At 37.8% G+C, this 16,711-nt stretch overlaps 1 long non-coding RNA gene across 5 annotated transcripts in view; it reads right to left on the bottom strand.

Moving 5' to 3' along the window:
- The window catches only part of LOC148187723 (uncharacterized), a 139,536-nt gene that overhangs the window by 89,080 nt on the left and 33,745 nt on the right, over positions 1-16,711 (bottom strand). For 2 of the 5 annotated variants that reach the window (XR_015778494.1, XR_015778493.1), the window contains 2 exons: positions 14,972-15,183; positions 14,528-14,817 (listed from right to left, as the gene is read on the bottom strand). The exons of 2 other annotated variants lie outside the window; for them this stretch is intronic. This is a non-coding gene — a long non-coding RNA (uncharacterized LOC148187723). Of the gene's footprint in view, positions 1-14,527; positions 14,818-14,971; positions 15,184-16,711 lie in introns of those variants that run through there. One more of the 5 variants, XR_015778496.1, reaches the window with a different exon arrangement.

Raw genomic sequence — 16,711 nt, 5'->3', positions numbered from 1 at the left:
TGAAGCAATTTCAGACTCTTATCCCCTCGGATGTATAGGCCATTATCCGCGGGCGTTAAGTGCAGAATGCATGGCTGTATGTTTAAAACAGCACTTCTGCACACATGGGTATGCTTTTAAAGTGACTCATGAAGAAAGGTAATCTGAATAAAAATAACCATTGAATTTCTGTGGGAGGACCATGAGCTTTACATTATGTACGCTATTTGCAACCTGCTGGCAGCATGACAGTGGCCATATTTGCAAAGATGAAGCAAGGTAAAGCTATAAAGAACCCCAGTTATGAGTCCTAAAACCTAGAAATGCGTGTCAGGTTGTTTTTAAGGGGTATTCGGTTAGAAGACTTAAATACGGTCTGTGGTTAACACAAACTTAACTTAACTTTTGTTCTATGACATAAAAAACATCAGTAAATATCCCTCTTGTTAACTTTGAAGCACTTAAGTGTCCTAACAAAGGCGGTTGCTAACAAGTGGCTAAATGTAACTTATGTTTATTACGGGATATTTGCACAATGAAGCCAAAATAAAACTAAAACTGAGCTTTAACATCTGCACCATGGGATGGATATGAAAAGGTAATTTAATAAAATCAACAAACTGTCACCTACATGCAAAACATTAATATTGGAGACACTGGGAAATACTGTTAAGAAAGCCAGAGCAATAACATATTAGGACTAAAACATAATAAGAGCTGTTCTTTACAGAGAATCCTGTGGAAGAAAAGTCAACAAGTTTTAAAGAAATTCATTCAAGTGCATCAGTGAGATTCACCTTCACAGGCCCCCGGTGTATTTCAGGAATCTAATCTTTTCATGAGGAAGCCTCTGACTGCAATTGTGAATTTGAAATGCCAATATTGAACTGTTTGTGATAGCATTGCTTTTCACAAACCCATATGGCCATTCAGAGTGCTGGTGCCTGACCAGAATCTCCAGTAGCTCTTTGGACATCATAAATTAAGGATACAAAATTGATATTTCTTAATCGAAGCTTAAAGCAGAGTTGGCAGGCAACACTCAATTACACACCACTCACATCACAGCCACTAAGACCTAATATAAATTCATTATGGTCTCCTTACTATTTACGAGTATCAAAACGTGGGGGGATTTTTAAGTATTAATTTCATTTTGGGTTAATTAGTCAATTTGTGCTGATCATATCATTTATTATTTTTTTCTGCAATCCAATTGTTGGGAAAGTAGCACCTTGGGATGTTGATGTTAATCACGTAATTTATTTATGTTCTTCTTTCAAAATCATTCCCCCACACAACACAGTGCGTGCAGCAATGCACGTCTAATCCAAGACGATAAAGAAAGCTTAACAATTAATATTTATTTCTTTGCTGATATTTTAAATCAGCACGCACTGGAAGGTCCATTAACCGATTAAACACGGGAGATGTTGGCAAGTTGGAGAGACACTAGGTGATCGCTCAGACCGTGAATAAGTTTGGAATGTAATTCATGACTGAGAAACTTAAATTAAATTATTTGTTCCTGAATGATGCATCTCCAAGACTAATGCGATTATTAAATGAACTGAATAGCACACATGGCTTCACATTTAATTGCATTTAACCTCCGACACCACAAGCATTAACAGTCTGAAACAAAAGTTAGGAATATACGCACGGCCTTGACTAAATATCATCTGAATTCCCTCTTCTAATGTTTTCCTTTCTACCTGCTATAGTAGATGAAACCTCTGAAATGACTCTGAAACTGACAAGGTAAGTCTTAAAGGTCATAGCTGAAATTGCTTGGGTGCCAGCACTTAATACTAACATTCAGGAATATAGACACAAAAGAAAATGGGTTATTTATGACCCCTGCTCCCAGCACAGTGAGCACAGCACACACTGTAAGCCCATGAATATTTCAGGGCAGATAAACCACGGCATTTCACGCATAACGTAATCACGCTGTCGGTTGATTAAATTAAGGACCTTAAGTCGTGTGAGGGAGCTGTGGCTGAGAGAGATTCTGAGTCACACGATCGATTCCCTTTGGCTTCTGAGGAAGAGAAAATGAAGCCATTTTGCTGCTGTGAGGAGCATGGAGAGGGATATTGAGGGGGTTTGAAGACGGATGTAAATAAACACAGAGGAAAAAATACAGATAGAGAGAAAAGGGGAGAGTATCTGAATGTTTTCTCCAATAAGAAAGATAAGACTTATTAAGAGGTACTGAGAAATTGAGTCTAGCCTGTGCTGTAAAATGAGTTAGACACAGTGTTTCAAAAGCACATTGTTTACTGTTGCAGTCACTGGTGTCACTGAATTGCTATTTATTACTGAAAATACACTTTTTTCAGCAAGGTCTTTTTTTCCAAACACTCTACTTATATATCAAAAGCATCTCAAATATACATTTAAGCAATTAACTATATAATCAGCATCTGTGGCAGCAATCGGCTATACACATGGTACAATTTTGGGGGGAATACATTTATTTGCTTTCTTTCTGAGAGTTATGACCAAAATATATGATGCAACCTTCACGCTGGATGCACAGAGCAGAGTTTTTGGTTGGTTTTTTTTTTTCTGAAGTTATACGTTTACACAGACACCATCTTTGTAGGGTGTGGTTGCTGCCAACATCACTATGTGCATACTGAGTTTTGCCAAGTGATAACACAGGTGTTTAGGCCAGTTTTGAAGCATATAGTCTATGTTAACTGGTACAAAATTAATTAACTCTTTCTCTTCTCACCTTTTAAGAATTTCTTTCAATTTGGAGGACATTCATGCTAAGTTGATAATTGCCTCTTTTTTTTTTAAATGCTTTTGACAGAAATCAATCAGTTTGCTCAGGTTTCAAAATGTTTAATTGCTTGTGAAAGGTGTATGAATGCAGCTCAAGAAAACTAAAGTCATTCAAGGTTCTGAAGGGTTAATGTCCTATACTTTCCTGTCACCACCAGTGCCCAGGAGAAAAAGAAGAGGAAGAACTGTGTCCAATGCTTCCTCTCTTGGATTAGAAAGACCTTTTCTGGCAGCACCGTCATCGACAAGAATTAAATGACAGCTGAAGCTCTGTGAAGGTTTTATTTCTTATTAGCATAATTTTTAGGAGTTGTGCTATGAAAACCCTCACAGCTCTTCAGAGGACAGCACGGTGGCCGCATTCACTAATTAGATTAAAAAATCAAATTAGTGAATAAATGTCTATACTGTATACACAGATGTAGTAGTAGCTGGTGAGTTGGGCGTACTTCACTGTAAAAAGAATCTATTTGTTTTAACTTTTTTTTAAGTTATGTGTCCAGGCTGCCTTATATTTTTAAGTTGACTGAATTTGAGAAGACAAGTTGAATCTTTATAAACTTACTTATCTCAAGTTCAATCAACTTAAAATTTTAAGGCAGCCCAGACACTAACTTTTTCAAGTTAAAACAATTAATTTCTTTTGCAGCGTACTAGGTTGACGACTCGGTTACCAAGGAGAAAGTGGTTACACTCTCCTTTATGTTTCTATGTTTTTTTGGCGTGGGTATACAATAAACAGTTAGAAAAAGAGGTGGGTATTTAAACATGTCGATACACTCTACTATACCACTGACTGTATGTATCTGACCAATAGGGTATTTATATTTATACTACTTTCCATACGGCATATATCTCATTGTGCATTAAGATTTATAATACTGTCTATATCTGATCTACAGTGTATAGTTCACCAGCTAAATCTCCTCTGAACATCTGTTAAGTTACTGCTCCTTTTAAGAACTAAAAGAGTCAGACACATTTAAAATGTATGAAGACATATCTGCATAAACAAAGCCTTTTAACCATAATATAACATAACAGAGAAAAATTGGACTCAGACATTAAAGCTTAGTGTTACCATGTTAACCTCAGGATTCATGCTGGGCTTCTTTAGATTTAAATAATAATTTCAACATGATAACTGCAAAACAATGATATATGAATATGAAATTAAATGTTGTACATCAGGAAAGAGAGCGTAGAGTTGTCCGAAACTATTTACATTCAGGACCAAGGATAATATTATCTTTTGACTGTCAAGGCCACCAAAAAGCAAAAGAAAAAGATGGTTCACATTTTTATAACTCATCGTAATCCACTGAAGCAGGAGGTAACTGAGGTCATTGTGTTTACATTTACCATGACAGACAATACATCTCACTGAGTATGAAATAAAACCTAGAGCCCAAGCTTCATATTTAACATGATGGTGGCATCTCACATTAAATTTGATAGGCCAACCACTTTAAAAAAAAAAAAAAAATTCTTATGGACTTTGGAAGACGATAAACAAATCTAAGGATGAAACTCTCAAAGAGTTACAGTTTCTGATGTTATCAAATTAACAAAACAGAAAGCAAACTAACAGACAGCAAATTAGAAAATTTACCAAACTGTTGAACTATTCATTCAAAAGCTTTGAAAAACAGACAATTGTTTTTTTTTATTCAGCTACATTATGCTGATAAATGTCCAAGATCATAAACTGTCTTCTTTTTGTTTTTAATTATTCCATCTTGAGCAATATTGTCATAATCTGTTATGGTGAAGCTTAGTCCAAGTTGTTAATCACATTGGTTCAAAGCTGCACAGCATCGAACTGAAAATTCAGTTGGAACCAATACCACTAACAGAAGTCTTAAGGGAGTTTTATCACCTTCTGTTCAGCGTTCATTAGTCTGTCGTTCATTGTTGCTTCGACTGAAACCATGGTCTCTGCTTTGAGGCTGGAGCCCTGCGATATCAGAGGAAGACCTGCTGGAGTGCGAATAACAGCTTCAACCGCCGCGCTCTCTTTGTTACATGAATCTCTTTGTTTGCCTCACGAAAGCTTTCACACAGTCTCACTCGGAAACAATCATTCACTCGAATTTCATCACTCGACTGTGAACAGTGTTGTGAGTGCGGAAGCCTCAGGTGATAATCTTCCCAATTTCCAAAGTCTATTTATTCTTCCCTAGACAGATATATCATCCATTAAAAATACGCAATTATTCCTCCCCTTCTCTGCAGCTCAGGTTAGCTGCAAGTGGAAGATCATGAGATTTTTTGTTTCGCACAACAGTGACCAAGCCTGTTACAGTAATGAGATAACCGTCAGGATTATACTTTAAAATAACAGTTACAAATTCAAGAATCGCACCATTATGGATACTTTGGTGTTCAGAAGCAGTTGGAGGGTGTGTGAACCCCGTGGCTAAGCCAGCTGTTGCTGGTCAATAAACATTTTTTTTGCGAATTAAATATTGTGCATTTCAAATATGTAGGATTTGCTGATATCATTTGGGTTTTAGGAGCAGTCTTTGGACATGTATACAGCGTATTCAGAATATGCTTCTCCCTTGGTTTTTTGTTGTTTTTTTACCAAAGTTTGCGACCCATCGCCTCTTGCATGTTAATGGTCAGCTCATTGCGTTGTCATGGATACGCTGTACATAAAACAACTAGCCAACAGTTTGTGAGGCTGTAGTAGAGATACATTCCCAAAATAAAAGCCCACATTTCTGGTCAAAAGGAGAAACCCTCCTACTTTTAAAGATGGCAGGCTTGGATGCCAACATGATTTTGGTTTGTGCAAATATGAGGGAGGCTGTGTCCACATGATCCAACAAGTATGCCACCATCAGAAAACTGAAAAAATCCTGAACATGATGTTAGGATCGATGTTAAGAAGCAAATTGGCACAAGCAGCTTCAGCCATTCCAACCTTTCCATATTTTGAGGTGGTAAATGACATGTTAGGGTACAGTAATCTGAGCTGTACGACTGCATGTAAACAACAATATTAAAGTAATATTTAATTTCACTGGCCCTGTAAACAGCTTAGTAGGAATATTGTCTTTTTCAATATATATATATATATATATATATATATATATATAAACAGATATAGAGATATATATAGATATATATATTTATTGTGTATATATATATATATATATATATATATATATTATACGTTATTTTTTATCATATCATTTCATACAGCTTTTCATTTTGCTATATTTCCCAAACAAAACATATATTCAAAAAGATAAGTAGCCAAGGTATCAGCCAAATAAATAAATAAATGAGTAAGTAAAGACACTGAACAAGAGGAAAAAAAAAAGAGAAGCTGGAGATATGCAGACAGTTCAATTTTTCAAAATAAGGGCAAAAACTGGAATATTTTGTGCATGTAAATGTAGTCAATGTATCATAAATTTCCTAATTTTTTTAATACAAATGTAAAGTTAATAAAAAACACTTTTTTTAGATTTTTTGAGGGGCATTTTTTTTTCATTAGATAGTAGAGATGGAGATTTTTATACAAATGTAAAGTTAATAAAAAACACTTTTTTAGATTTTTAGAGGGGCATTTTTTTTTCATTAGATAGTAGAGATGGACATGAAAGGGTGGGTGGAGAGAGAAAATTACGTGCAGTTGTTGGAATCACACCCATGTCGCTGTTAAGGACTCACGCTTTACCAGGTGAGCACCTCTGAAGGGCACTTTTGATACATCTGGGCTGAGTAACAAACAAAGATAACAAAGTACTGCATGCGCTGAGCTGCAAATACAATGACGAACTCGTGGTAAAATGGTCAGAATTTTGCAAGATTTTCTAAACTGCAATGTTGGGTTGAACAACCAAAAGTGAGTACACTGAAATGTCAGGATAAACTATGGTTTGATTTATCAAAGTTAAACCACAAAGTCAGGAGGAATAATGTGACAGATGATCACAGTTGGGGTAAAAACTGAAGAATTTCCTTTCGTTTTCTGACCCAAACATGTTTTGCTTACCGAGGGGTTTTTCTTACAACCTTGCGGATTGTCGGACTGCTTGCAGTTTCTGCCCTGCTGGACTTCTTTTTTATCAATGTGGCTGTGTTCCCAGATTTTAGCTATTAACTTTGTGAGTGCAATGTCATTATTGCTGGTATAAATGGTAGCCAAAACTTCAAAGAAAGACTTGTGTTTTAAGAAACTAGAGTTTCACTTTGAGAAATGTAGTTGGAAAATCTTTTAGAAATAATGAGTAAAGGGAAAGCTGCAGCATGGTTTTATGCTGTTTTAGATGCAGAGCGCCTCATTAATTCAGTTCACACTCTTACTTAGTCACTCACTCATTCATTTATTCATCCATTTATTAAATATCTCTCAATATTTTCTTAAATGAGAAGACTTTGGTCAGGTTGGTACGGCCTCAGGGGACAGTAAGCTGAGCTTTTAGGTTTTTCACCTTTAACAAAGGTTCCTCTGTTTGAGGAGAGGGCGCAGCCTAATTCAAAGATCTTTTAAATGAGAAATTACATACATGGTGTGAGTAGTTCTGCTGTATTATGTCCTGACAGTTAGTGACACTGTGTTGCCTCGATCCACATGCCACGCCTAATCAGGGAAGGTTTCAAAGACTTAATTTGTTATAAAGTTTTTTCAGTTACCGATCAGTTTCTCTCAGTCTGGCAGACTTTCTACTACTCGTTAGTGGTTTCTTACTGCCTTTCACTTTTCACTGCTCTGAGAACAGCTGGAGCTCACAGCATGCAGCTGTGGGTTATGTGAGCAGGTGGGCAATTGTTCTTGTCATCATTTTAGATTTGATCCATATCCTTTTTTATTTTTTTTTTAAATGACATGATTCTCATGTGCCAATTATTTTAGTCCTTGCAGTACACGAGTAAAATAATTACAGTATCAACTGCATAGTGATTGAAACATTTGACATTAATAATTTCTCATAAATTCACATCCATGAAGGTAGCATCGTCCTATAGCAGCATGAAGTATCGTCAGAACGTTGTTTTTTTTCTGCATAACAGTCATTTAAAATTCACAAATATTCACTAACACTGCAAATGGATTAAGTTCACTTCTATTCCCTGTAGCTTTTTCAGAGGCATGGGAAAGAAAATCAGTAATTGAATTGAAACGAACGAGGCGGGTTGAGGCAAAGCACATTCATCGAGAAATGTTTTTTAACAAGTCATCACAAAATGACTCCCGGGATGCATTAAACATTACAAATTGATAATACATTGCATTGTTAGAGTACATCCGGGGAGAATTTTAACTATTTGTTTTGCATTTTAGATGCTTACATGTGGATTGTGGGAAACTGCAGCACACCATGCAGACAGTAGAAGTCTGGGAGTGTCTTTGTTTCTGTGTTTGGCTCTATAATAGGGTTCTAAAATATGTGATATGACTTATCATTTTGAAATTTTCTTTTTAATCAGTGTGCCTTAGCAATATAATCTCAACCCATTGCTCCTCAAGATGCATGTTTGAGGCAGCTCTTCCATTACAGTCAAATCACAGTTTCTTTCTATGACCGTCAAACAAAGGATGTAATCCACGCTCTCATTAAGTGCAATGCTAAAGTTGCAAAATATGCAGGTTTTGTTTCTGTGTGTTTATGTGTCATTCTGAGTCCCCTCTCTAAATTCTGACTTTTTGCATTTCTGTAAAATGCAATTCATGAATTCTTTTTTTCCTCAGCAGCAGTTTGTGGTTTTTTAATAACGGGATGAATAATTGATTCATCAATCTAATCAGAGCTGATCAGAAAAGACTGATAGATGAGACGAGCAGCTTCTTCAGAGGAAGTGAAAACAAACTTTTAGATCCAGCACAATCAATGTTTTACTTTCACTGTGCCTGGCGTTCTGCTGCTCCATCTGTGCAGTACACGTACAATGAGCAACTGAACAGCAGACCGAAACCCTGCATTGAACATTTCAAAACCTTTCTTGCATACTAATTGTTGTGCCATTAATTGTTTGTGTGCCCAAGGTTGCCTGCTCCTGCTCTACAGTCATCTCAGTGACTTTAACCATCAAGTGTGGTTAATTTTTCTTTAATTTCTTCTTTCACAAGCCAGTCTGCAGCACCAGAGCAAAGAAAAGTAAAAGTTGTGCCAATTGTAACTTTTTATTCTCAGTTTGTATTTCACACATATAATAAGACACTTTAAACAGACTCCCAGTGGCTTGAAGACAGTGGCTAATTTGTTTGTCTGGCTCTTCACGTTTTCTTTTCTGATAACGAATACAGACTACAGGACAGTTATTTTCCTCAGGCACAGAACGCACATGCACATTACAATATTGGCTTTGAAAATGAAAATGCGTCTTCAAAATGAAAATATTAAAGTTAAGCCCTGTGGAAGCATGACTGGGAGAGTTTGCTTTGGTTGAAATATTATGACATGCCTCCCTGTTTCATTTTAGCTCACATTTTAATTCTCTCTTTTTGGTACCTGGCTTTAAGGCCAACTGCATCTTTTCTGGGTACCAGTCAGTCATTAGCAAATCAGTGGCGTAGATTAAAGGGCTCGTGCCCTTGACTCCCTAAACCCCCACACATGCAGCTCTGAATAATGCAATACTGCATTTTTACTGTTTAATTCAACTAATACTTAAATACAGTAATCTTGTATTTTAAAACATTTATTCATCAATGATCCATTATTGGGCGCACTCCCAGTTTGGAGAAGCAGACACAAGTAGGGCACAGAAAGCTAAGCAGTGAACTGCTGTCGATGCCACATTGGTTGCCATGCCACAATGAAAGTGACACAACAACACAAACTAACAAAGCAATCAAGGCAGCAGTAGTCCAATAACTCTCTATGTTTTGCAAGGCTGAATTTCTGTTTCTGTCAAAAGACTGGTAGCTGTGAACAGAGGCAGTAGCATGATGGATTTTAGCCTCTTAAAAAGGACTACCTTCCATTCGTCTATCCAATTTCATCCATTTATCCAGGGCCAGCTTGCAGGGACAGCAGGCTGAGCAAAGTACTCCAGATGTCCCTCTCACTGGCAACATGCTCAAGCTCCTATTTGGGGAGGAAGTGTCCCCATGCCATGTGAAATACATGATCCCTCCAGCAGGTTCTGGGTCCATCCCAAGGCCTCCTACCAGTTGGACAAGCCCAGAACACCTCTAACGGGAGGCACCCAGAGGGCATTTTAATCAGATGCCCGAACCACCTCAGCTGGCCCCTTTCAACACAAAGGAGCACCGGCTCCACACTGAGCTCCCTGCAGATGTCAGAGCTCCTCAATAGAGTTCTCAAACTAAACCCAAAACCATCTTTTCAAGCCAACAGACTCAATTAACAAAAACACTATTCTACCTTACAGAACACTGGGAGTTGCTGGTCTACCGCTACCTCAATCATTAGTTAGTTTGTTAATGTGTGACTTTTGAAAATGGACCAACGTGGTGTCCACTAGTTAGGGGATTAGTGGAATAAAGGAATATATCTAATTTGGAAGATTGATAAAACAAAATACTAAAAGAAGGCTAGGGGATGGGGTGGGAGGGTCCTTGAAAGACGTGTATTTTGAACATCATCTGAATTTTTAGATTTGAGTACATAAGGAACACTGTGAAGCTACAGAATGTTATAAAAACCCGAAAAGAAGACGCCCTTTAATGAACAGCATAAACCCCAGCTCAGATAATGTTGACATTAGCAGGAGTTGCAGCAGTCTAAATACCTTTTGACAAATGTCTCTACAAGCCAGAATAAGAACATCATTTTCAAATCTATATATTTGAAACTCTAGATAAAACCCAATCAAGAGGAACGGTTAATGGACATCATAGACAGTTTGTTTGTTTTGGTTTGGTTTTTTGTTTGAAACAAATCTTATTATTAAATCCAGGGGGGTAACTTTAGTGGACTTGTCTGGTAGGTGAGTCAATTTTACTTTTAAGGAACCAGATTTTAATAGTTTGCAAGATCCTGTCATGTGAAAGCAGCAGCTGAATATGCAGGCAGTGCCCTCTGCACACATCATCTATGATTCAAAATCTATGACCACACATCAGATTAAAGCTGGCAATACATAATTGATATGCAAGTTAATTTTAGAAATGTTTTGATTTATTTTAAAGAGATGATCGTCACATTAATTCATCTCCCTCGAGCTAATTCTGGGATGAAAGATTTATTTTGAATTGTAGATGAATTCCTTTTAATGGCAAACATGTCAGATGTGCAGCAAGTGTCAAACAAGATATTCCTGGTGTGATATCGTGTTAACATTTACCGTGTATACTCTGACTGTGCTCTGAAATATACAAGATTTGCATCAGTTTTTGCAACAAAGGTGACATTTAAACAAAGAATAGAAATAGATTTTTAAGATAAACTTCAAAATTTCACAGATGCAGATGACATTTTGCATATAAAGAGAAATTTATCCAACACGCACTGGCTTGTTCATGTGGATGTAAAGAGATGTGTGAAGGTATGGTAAATCAGCACAGATGTGATTCTTCAGCATGTGCACATCAGGCCACAGCAGTGCATGTTCAGCGGTTGATGCGGTGCAAGCTGGGACCAGCTGTCCTCTGTCTGACTGCGACTGTGGCCGATGTGGCAGGACGCATTATGTGGCCACATGGCAGCTGGCACAAATGACCATCTGCGTCAGCTCAGGCTGGACAAAGGGAGGTGGAGTTTAGACCTTTTCTTTGCTTCAATCAACCGGCAATCCCCTAATTGCTACTTTCCCAGCACACACCTGAACTTGTTCGGTATAATTTGGTAGTAAAAAAACAGTTTTAACATACTAATCAGAAAAGTTAATCAGTGGTGTTGCTGAATGTGACCTTTCCTTAATTCTTTTTCATAATTCCATTGAAAACCCATTGTTGCTGGGAGTTCACTGTGACCTTTTGGAGTGTCACAGAAATATGTTAACTAGTTTAGAGCCAGGCTCTGCAGAACCAGAAAAACAGAATTATACTGACTGGGAGTTTCATTCACATGAGAAATAATAGGAAAGTATTGAATTTTCACTAATAATGAGAATAAAATCAAATTTATGTATCCAAAATGTTTTCCTTACTCAACAGACAAAACAATAAAACATCAGTTGCTAAGTTTTGGGAAAATAACCTATAACTTAATGTCATATTTGCTGAAATTGTCACTACGTACACAAGGTATTATGAGAAAGATAGTCTGTGAAAAAAATCATGTCACTTCTTGCCTGCCTACTGCCCAAAATGACATTTGGAAGATAAGATCTACCACGCCATAATGAAAACAGCCAATCAGAACAGAGGGGGTCTCTAACACAGCTGTCAGTCATATCAATCACTGCTCGTGAACTGCATTCAGAGTAAGCAGCGCTGATAAAATATGAATCAAGATTCTGTTACTGGATTGTCTATTTGTCTTCTCAAATGTTATCATAAAAATATTTCAGTGGACTTTTAGCTGGAAAAGTTTTTGACCTGGCCGCCATGTTGGAAACAGTCGACTAAAAGAAGCCCCGCCCAGTGGCTGCACCAGCTTTCTCATTTTAGAGCTAAACAGTACACTAAATGATATTTCTGCAAACATTCAAGATGAGAAATAGACAATCCAGTAACAGGTTCATATTTTATTTGTGCTGCCAAGTTTGACAGTTTGCTGTCTCTTCCACAAAGCGCAGAGTCTGATCCAAACAGCTGACCGGAGGTGAAACAGTGCTGTTGGGCTTCTGCATTTACAGTTGAAAGAATAAAGCGCCAAGGGAAAGAGCTGAATGAAAGTGAGGTAAAGTGACTAAAATATGTTTTGATGTCGCCTCTACTCCACAGTGGTGTAATGCTGAGCTTTGCTAGTCCCTTTGATTTCTGCAAACAGGGAGCGCACCGACAGCAGGCTACTGTATGTAATACACTGACTATAGATAAGTATCTCATAAAACCCCACTTCAAAAATCCCCAACTATCCCTATAAGTAAAGCAAAATAATTTTTAAAAAAGTGTTAAAGAACATACTGTAGTAAACATTAAACAGAGTGCCTGAACTGAAAATCGTTCAGAAAATTCCTAAAAGCTAATTTGGATAGTGACAGAAGAAGTGCACGATAACACCAAACCTTCAGAACTGCAACATATTTTGGCAGAATGTGACAACTCCTCTCCTTTTTTATGCTGCACATTATTATTTAGGAGTTTTGTAAGCTGTGATTTTATTTCTGCAGTCTAGGTTATTTCTTGTGCAGTTTGTTGTTGACCTTGTGGAATAAAACATACCAGTCCAATTTCAAATTTTTGATACAGATGCAGCCCTCCAAAATTACCATGTTGCAGCCTTTGCTTTCTGTTAACTGACCCTGTGCAGTGTTAAAACTTTGGAATGATGGATTCAGAGCTGAACTTACACCACCGAACCACTCCAATATAATCATCAATTATACATCCCCTCTTCACACCAAAACCCCACAGATCAGGCTATGTGGCCATGTACTCTAGTGTATAACATCAAGTATTTCTGAGCCTTTCGAAACTCTCAGTCACTACATTAAAACCATTTAATTCAGATGGAACAGAGATTTCTTAAGAAGCTTTTTCAACTGTCTCTGCCCACCTCAATTGAGAGATTTACTTTTCTCTCTCTGCAGTGAAGACTGACCTTTAATCTGAGTAAACAGATGGTGCACTGGTCCTGTGGGTGACTATTAGCCATTTAACCTCTGCTGATGCTTAGACTGGTAGGATGGCATTTTGGGCAACAGTAGCAAGTCTTTCAGTTGCATAGGTGCGTGTATTAACACAGTATATCATAAATAAACAATGGTGCAATGTGGTGTCCACAAGTTGAAGTGTCCTTGGTGTGTGGGTGAATGAGAGGAAAATTGTAAAGCACTATATAAAATACCTAAAGAAACTTGATAAGACTTTTTGCCCTCCTTCGAGGCAGCTGCCAACAACCCAACTCATGAAATACCCACTGTAACTGTCTCACACAGTTTTATTGATGTGTTTATTTTGTATGTTTCAGTTATAAATTCATAATGGTTTACGTTCATATGGTCATTACAAGTGATTAAAAATGTGATAAATAAGGTGTTAAAAGGTTTAAAGATGTAATTAAATGTGACTTAAAGGTACCTTAAAAAATGTATTGCCTTTATTTAATGCAGAGAGTAACACCACCCCAGTGTAGTAGACGGCATTGTGGGAAATGTGATGTCATGTGGTGAAGTCATAGGTCAGTGGCATTATGAGGAAGAGCAACACGGCTGCAGATGGCCAACGAACAACTCCAGAGTAACGATATTCTAGATTTCACCTGGTCCAGAGGCGCACACAGTAATTGTTCCTTTATTTACATATAATGTTAATGTGCCTTACAAAGACACTGGTGGTGCATTTTTTAGTCATTTTGTTTTAGCAGATTTCTGTCGTGCTAATTGGACTGCTTAACGATGGACACGAGACTGAGAGTGAGTGTTTTTCAACTTTTTTGTCCTTTATGTTTGTTGTAGTATTAATGGCATTTTACAGTGTTGTAAGGAGTCTGTGGTATCTGAGGAAACAAAGAAGGAATGTAAAATAAATCTTTAGAAAAAGCAGGCGCCCTTATAACAAAGGCTATATCCCTGCTGCAGCAGCAAGAACATAGCGGGTTCAATACCTCCCTTTGCTACATTTAATCGCCTCTCTTTTCCCCCTTTCACGCAATAGCTGTCCTGTTGTTGTTGCACCCCGGAAAATTAATCAAAAAAAAACAAACAATATGGAGTACGGCCATTAATTCTTTGGACTGGTGCAGCTACACCTACAGTATAATAACATAATATAATAGAAAGTCCATATTAGAAGGGCAGAAGAGATGGTGGATGAGTCAGACAAACTCAAGACAGCCAGGAGCCACCGTTCACTTCTGTAACGGTTGGTGTGTGGACCCAAATGTGGCAGGAATTGGTAATGACTTATTTTCAGTCTTTGCAGGAACCAGTGTAAACAGGTAAGTGGCACAGTTCAGTTCCAGTTTCAGGCTGGAAGCCTCCAGAGTCTTTGGGCTGGTTCGTGGAATAGACCTGGACAGAATACAGTCCAAATGTGAGGCACACACTCACACAGCAGTTCAAAGGGAGCCACCACATAAGTTTTTACACACGAAGACGAGTGTGGCGAAACTGTCAGAGTCTCTGATCCACAGGACACCACAGGTAAGTAGATGGAGAAACTCACACTGTTAAACTGTCAGCAGAGGACACTAAACAGCCCAGGGAAGAGGCAGAGGAAGATCAGTCCAAAGGTGCCGGAGAGTCTTGCACGAGAGAAGGAAGAACAATCTGGCGATAAGTGGGTTGACAGGCGAGGCTCATAGAACGGCTTGATTGGTGATGAGATGCAGATGAGAGCCCAGGTGAGAGTAAAGAGCTGATTAGGTGGGTTTTTTTCTAAAAAAAAAAAAAAAAAACCAACCACCTGCTTCTGTTAGCCAAACCTACAGAAATTAACTTCAAAAACTGTTTTATCTACTTAGTAGTACAAATTTAAGTATATGTAAGTGTATTTTGGGGGAAAAAACGTCTTGTAAAAATGAAAGGCTATTTTGAAAAGACACAATGCATAGAAAAAGTGTAAATGACATGCCGGAACGATGCAGGAGGGTACGTAACGCTTAATTTTTAGACATGTAGGTCCACAAATAAAACAATAGCATTTGAGGAGCTGTGATGAGAACATGTTGTCTACCTCCAACCCTTGGTCTGCGGCAGTTATAAGTGACTTATTAAGCAGTGAAGGTTCCTCTTAAATGATTGTTGTCATTTTTATAGAAGTATGTGTCTCTTTTTGGCTACTTCAGTCATTCGTTTTGAAAAGTTTTGGTATTCATGCACTCTCCCTTTTTCACAGCTTTCTCTTGGTGTGACCTTGGCTTTCCTTCCTCTCATGATTGAGTGTTGGCTTCGAATAATGTATTATAATATAGAAGCTGTCTCGGCTTTCTTTAAAATTACTTGATGTGACCTGCAGATAAATGGAGGCCATCTCATCATACAGCCTTCCTTGATGAATAATGAAAACATACTTATCTTACTTCATTACGTTATCACATAACCAGTGCTTTATCCAATAATTCTTTCATCTCCAAGAGTATTTTCTGATGATTTGCACCCCATGGAAACACCTGATGGCCAGCTGGGAGGAGGAGAGGACTGCAGCTCATCTATGTACTCCTCAGTAAGCAGGAGGCAGCTGGTGCAGGTGAGCTCCACTGAACCTCCGTTCCTATCTCTCTGCCCTGCCTCTCATCATCCATCTGTGGTAAAATCTAACAGGAAGTGGGTGAGGGAGAAAGAAGAGAGTATCTCTGCACCCAGAAAAAGGGTCAGATTGAACCAGCAGCATCACACAACTAAGCCCTAAAAAACAAGCAATCCAGTGATGTCAGCTCCAGAGGAAGTCGTATCTGCTGGAGAGAGGGCAGAAAGAGACCAGACACTAGGGGTCCAACTGTCAGATGTTGTTACAAAAAAACACACAGAAGTAAAAAAGAAAAAAGAAAAATCAACAAAAAATGTCTGTCTTGTTCATATATGTGTGAATGTACTGCATGAATTTTCAATGAGTAGTATTTCTTACTTAGCTCTGGAAAGATAAACCTTTATTCCTCAAAACTGATCTTCCCTGATTTTAGCAACTATGTCTGTACATTTTCTGACACTTTATTTTAGGTCTTTGCTTTTACAATTTCATACAATAATAGTTTCTTCGTTTGATATCAATCCATATACTGAGTTTCTGTGTGGAGAATAAATGATGGCAGTATCTGAAAAATTAAACCTAACAATCATTTTTATTATCACACTGAAAAATACATTAACTTCTGTGCAGTAATGACAGTCAATGGGATTATGAGGTTGATAGAAATTTGCAGACACTTGAGTTTTATGAAAACAGAATGGCATCGTAGCTGGTTGG

The sequence above is a fragment of the Plectropomus leopardus genome, chromosome 13 (genome assembly GCF_026936395.1).
Source record: "Plectropomus leopardus strain MGB_pleo_1.0 chromosome 13, ASM2693639v1, whole genome shotgun sequence".
Classification (NCBI taxonomy): domain Eukaryota; kingdom Metazoa; phylum Chordata; class Actinopteri; order Perciformes; family Serranidae; genus Plectropomus; species Plectropomus leopardus.
Note: the sequence above shows the minus strand (reverse complement) of the source record. Positions and strands in the feature narration are given on the sequence as shown.